The following is a 6096-nucleotide window of genomic DNA, read 5'->3' on the forward strand; positions in this document are numbered from 1 at the left end:
AGAAACAAATGAAAACCAGGAAGAAAGGTGAATGGTATCCTTCCTATCTCCATGGGGCTAATAGTTGCTCAAATAGTCAAGAAATTCCCAGCATTTTATGGCTCCTGAGGGTTCATTATCGTGTTCACAAGAGCCAGTCACTGGTCTCTATCCTGAAGCAGATTAATCCAGTCTACGCCCTCCCATTCTAGTCCTTTATTATCTATTTTAATATTATTCTCGCATTTATGCATGGGTCTTCCAAGTCTCTCTCCCCGGGCTTCCCTACTATGCACTTCCCATTTCTCCCATGCATACTGCATGCTCTGTCTATCTCACCCATGATTTAATTATCCTAATAATTTCTGGCGAAAAGTTATGAAGTTCCTCATTACGTAATTTTCTCCTGCTCCTTTCCCCTTAGGTTCAAATATTCCTCTCAGCATCCTGTTCTTAATCACCCTCTGCCTGTGTTCTTCCTTTAACGCAAAACTACAGTTTTGTATATTTTAACATATTTTGTGGATAGCAGACGGGAAGACTAAATATTCTGAACGAAGAATGGACATTAGTAAGATGAGAAAAGAAGCAAATAACAAAAGCAGAACGATGGGAGGGAAGAAGAAAGAAATTAAGACATGAACCAACAAGGAAGGAAACAACAGAACAGGGAACAGTGTTTCCTCCGTTAAGATTAGCCACGAAATACGCAACAACCGCAATTTCGTGAGTCTGTGAAGTGCGGAAAGTTTACAGCGCTATTCTGGGTTACGGATGAGTTCAGGGTTTGGGTTTACTTAAAATCATTTCATATAACGTTGGCAAGATCCCTAAACGATTAGAAAAACAAATAAAAACACTGGACAGCTGAAATTGTACTTATGACGAGAACTGCATGTTGCAGGCTATTAATTACATAATAAACGAGAAGCAATAAGGAATAATAATAAAATCAAATGTACACAAGACATCGAACTGACTGGCGCCGACACGTAAGAAAACGAACAGAAAACAAGAGAATACCGAAACAGTCTACAATGTACAAGTCTATGAAGAAAAGAAGTTTAGAAAGCACAAGGAAAAACATGGCATCAAATCATAACAGGCCACAACGGAGTAATACCTGGCAGTGATATTATGATTGTGACGTGACTTTAAACAAACACTTCAAAGAATGTAGAAACTGGAGGACAAAGAAGTCACTAGATACTATGCATAGCTTAGAGCAGTGTTTCTCAAACAGTGTGACGCACCCCATTGGTGGGACTTAATGGTCGGCTGGGTGATACCACTACCGTAAAGAGTATAAAAAGGTAAAGCTATCACTGTAGCAGGCCGTGAAGGTCCATAGGCTCCACATTTTCTAGGCAATCTGCTCACAGATGGCGGTAAGGCCTTGCGCGCCTTACACCCAGGAAAATTCCTGGTACTCTTTTCTGTTACATGCTGGGTCGACCCCAGGGTCATAATACGGCTGGAAGGATTAGGTCAACTGAAAAATCCAATGACCTCTTCGGGAATCGAACCCTCGACCTTCCGGCTTGTAGCATAGTGTCTCAACCAACTACAACTACCAAGGAGTGTCTCGATTTGAAGCGGGACTTGCTATTTCTGGAGTTTGTGAACGTTACAAATGGAAATAAATGGAATAATAATAATAATAATAATAATAATAATAATAATAATTGACTCACTATTATTCAAAACTGAAATGCATGGTGTGTTTATGTTCTTAATCACCTTGTGTGTAGAATTAACATACAAGCTTGTCTGTACTGTACCACTGCATACTAAATGTACGGTGCAACTGCATACACTAAATTACTTTGTAGCATCAGACATTTTGACCGGTCAAGGTCAAATTCTTCCCCTCCCTCAGATTCTACCTGCCGTTCAGGAGCGAGGTGATGGAAATGACCTTGACAGGTCAAATGAAACGTCACTATTAGTTTCACGGGCTTTTCACAAATCATTTTTCCCCCTGGAACTACAGCCCCAGTAGGCCTAGACCTACGTCCATGAACTTCTCCGTTCACTTCGGTTTTTCTAGATCTTACACATTCGGTAGGACTCCTTGGGCGGGTGATCAGCTCGTCGCAAGGCCTCTACTTGTACACAAACACAGAAAAACGCACACACACAAACTAAACATCCATGCCCTGAGTGGAATTCGAACTCACGATCCCGGTTGCCAAGAGAGCGAAGACAGCACATGCCTTAGACCGCTCGGCTACCGTGACCGGCTTCATCAAGCATCTACCTGGAGATTATGTTATCACAGTTCGTCGCTATTAAATTGTGGTGACCGGTCACAGTGACCGCGCGGTCTGAGGCATGAACCGTCTTCGTCCTCTTAAACACTGGAATCGTATGTTCGAATCCCACTTGAGGCATGGATGTCCTGTATGCGTTTATTTTGTGTTTATGCTGTTCTCTGCGTAGGTAGCGGCCTTGCGACGGGCTGATCACTAGTCCAAGGAGTCATACCGACTGTGTAAAAAGATCAAGAAAAGGGAAAAAAAACGGCCAAGGTCGAACAAAGGGCTGCAGATAGATAGAAATTAAGAGCGTGTTCCACATCCGTCCTTTTTCCTCTATTAAAGAGAAAATTTGGAAGGAAAAATGAAATTATATAAAGAAGGATGAGAGATGTCAGGGACATTGGGTCGCATATATGATATAATAAAACAAGAAATATTTTAATCAGAACCCAAGATGGATGGAACATAATATATTAGTACACTCTTCATTCCCTTATTATATGTACTAGCTGAACCCGGCCACGCGTTGCTGTGGCTCAGTCTAACGAAATATTTCAATTCAAACGCAGATCAATCGACACAGCTCAATCCCACAGCCAATTTCACTGAAAAATTAGGAGAACAGTTAAGAAAACGAAATGAAACACAATGAAAAATAAACTATACTCACGAAATGAACGCTATGGTAAACGACACAGCCCAATTCCAACGCCCAAATCCAATTTATATTTATATAGATGTAACGTGTTTGGGCACGTCACGCGAGTATTTATTGTTCATCGCTTTCACACTTTTACACTTTGCAAGGATTGCCACTTGCGGTATCAGAACTAATTCGGACGGGATACGGAAGACCCTATCGAAGAGTTAGTTTCATCTGTTGCTTAGGAAATGCTAGCACAGAACACCTTGTAGAAGTGTTTGGTTTCATCCGTTGTTACGCAACGGAACCTCTTATCCTCTCATCTCCGGGGAAACGCGTTTGTTGTTTCGGCAATTCCTATGCAACGGCCCACTGTTATTGCGTTTCCATGGAAGTATACTTTCCGGTTTCATCCGTTGTTACGCAACGGAACCTCTTATCCTATGCAATCGGTGAAGAACTTTCGGAGAACCTCGAAGGGTAACAAACCAACATTTACGTTTTTATTTATATAAATAGATAGAAGATAGACTGACATTTGTAATGATTTGAACATCATTTACATTTACATTTTACATTTTAACAACCAACCAACCTGTCACAGGTGTGACATATGTCACACATGATTTTAACATCATAAAGTCTTAAAATACATTTTTAGTGAGTGACATATTCTTGATGTCTTTTAAATTGTTGCATTATTTACGTGTACTTTGATAATAAGAATATGTCGCGTGTTACCTATGTAACGTTGTTGTGGTCACGTGTCTCCTATTCAGTGCGACAAATAACTTCCACGCACGTCTCGGACTCAGCGAATAAGTTATTGAACGCTCACTTTTACACCAGCGAGTACAATTATTATCACGTCCAGTATCACCGAAAACTCTTCGGAGCCGGACTATTATAACCTGTTTCGGACGCAATAGAGGGCACTTTCGCCCAGGGTTCGATTTCACGTGTTTTGTGCTCGTTGCCGCGGTTATTTCTAGGCAACGATCTGTTGGTATTCGATGGACGACGTATAACACGTTACAGTATATTAATATTAAGTACAATTAATCCTTTAACAACCAACCAACCTGTCACAGATGTGCCATGTACACAAAAACACATAAGGTACATAAAAACACGCGCGTGTTCGAATGCAACGTTGTGTCAAAATTTCGAAGCAATCGGTGAAGAACTTTCGGAGATCTTCGAGGGCTAACCAACCAACATTTATATAGAAGATTGTGAAATCTACACTTTTTATAATTTTACATTTTCATGCCTTTATGTCCTTTAAATAGTTAACTTCTAGTAATGAATTTTATTACAATATCACTATATAGATCTATGCTCACCTTATAAATATATATTTCCTTACAACAACAGACATCTGTTGCATATTACGACTATTAATTTTAATCGCTTGAGTTACAGATGACCTAAATTACGGGTCGAAACATGTAGCGCAATTCACGCTTACACTATATAAGTAAGATATATACGGAATTTGTTGTCTTCACTGAAGATATTCCCGATTTATTTGTTGCGTTGACGGTTATTACATATGATAAATATTATATACACAACAGGATATAATCTATATAGATCATATTTAACTACCGTCTCCAGAGACTCCTTCAATTCTGATTCTAGTCAGAGTCAAAGTCAGAGTTACTTTACGACTGGCGGTTTACCGTCAATCAGTTCCTCTTCGCGAAAAACCCCTTGAGACTCACGGCCAGCATTTTTTACAGCTGAACCATTGAGGTCGTAGTCCTTATGTAACATCCCCTCTGAGAAGACGATAGGTCTGTCGTTTACAATTGCTTATGGCCCTCGCCAGCGCAATCATTCTCGGGTCCGAGTCCCGCAGGACTCATGACCATGTTTTAATGTCTCAGATTCGAGACTCCGCCAACCTGGAGGGCCAGGTCCCCGTATTTATATCCCCCAGGAACAGGGAGGCTCAGTTATATTCCCAGGCACTGGGTTCCCTTTCCGTTGCCTGCTACGATTCGCAGGGCTACGGTGGAGGTACTCGAATCCGTCTCCACGCGGACTTCTAATTCTAGGTGGCCTGAAATCCTCGATATATAACCTCGGAACAGCTCCAAAAGAAAACATCGTTTCATAACAAATCCTCTATTGTTTTAGAGGTGTGTTTATCTGTTGCATAGAAGTGACAGTTCTTCGATTGTTATCTGCGTATTCGTTGCCGCGGGAATGTGATTATCAAGCCGTTGCCTAGCAAAGTACGTCTTATCTGGCCCCACTATTCTGGCTATCGGACTTCATGTCACATAATTAACAGACTATTCATTCTATGTGACGTGTGGTCAATGTTTCCGTGGTGAAAATTACAGTACCTCCCCATGATTCTGTGTCGCTGTTCCTAGATCCTTAGCTTAACTGTCTCCTAGGCCATGCCGTAGCTCAGGCCGTAGCGGCGGCCCGGGCTCGAACACAGGTCAGGTTTTCTCTGAGTATTTCTGGGTTCTACTGCCAATACTCATTCCATCAGCTGCTCCGCATTCCTCATCATCTTCATCCAAGCATTGTACAACAAGCTCACTAGTGGCCTCTCTCACCCTACGCCACGAATAAAGGACAACTACCCCCTCCTTTCACCGGCTTGCAGATACCGAGAAAGGACAGCCTTTACGAGTACATGGCTTTGACAGCGAATATAAGAATATTGTGTGGTTTGCATCTTCTCTTCCGTAAAAGCACGAAGTTTGGTAAAACTTAGGATTTACGTGTCGAAGGAAAAGGTAAAGCTACCCCTGTAACAGGCCATGAAGGGACATAGGGTTGTGAGACGTAGAAGCTCCCACATCTTCTAGATAATCGGCTCACATATGGTGGTAAGGATCTTAGCCTTACGCACAGTCAGGATGTCCTTTAACCCTAGGAAGATTCCTGGTAGTCATTTCTTGTTAGAGGCTGAGCCGACCCCAGGGCCGCGGCTGGAAAGATTAGGTGAATTGAAAACGCCAATGACCTCATTGGGAATCTAACCCGAGACCTTCCGGCTTGTAGCATAATGCCTCAACCAACTAGGCTACTTAGGCTTTAACAAGGCCCGAAGGAGCAACTATTCCCGACTTATTTCGGGGTTCTACTATTCCCTTTTGGTAAAACCTCATATTCCACGTGAAAACTGTGAAAGTAATAAGATACTTGAAGAAAGTCGTCTTCTGGGTTTAGGCGCCGTGTATTCTT

This window comes from Cryptotermes secundus, unplaced genomic scaffold (assembly GCF_002891405.2).
Source record: "Cryptotermes secundus unplaced genomic scaffold, Csec_1.0 scaffold84, whole genome shotgun sequence".
Taxonomy (NCBI): domain Eukaryota; kingdom Metazoa; phylum Arthropoda; class Insecta; order Blattodea; family Kalotermitidae; genus Cryptotermes; species Cryptotermes secundus.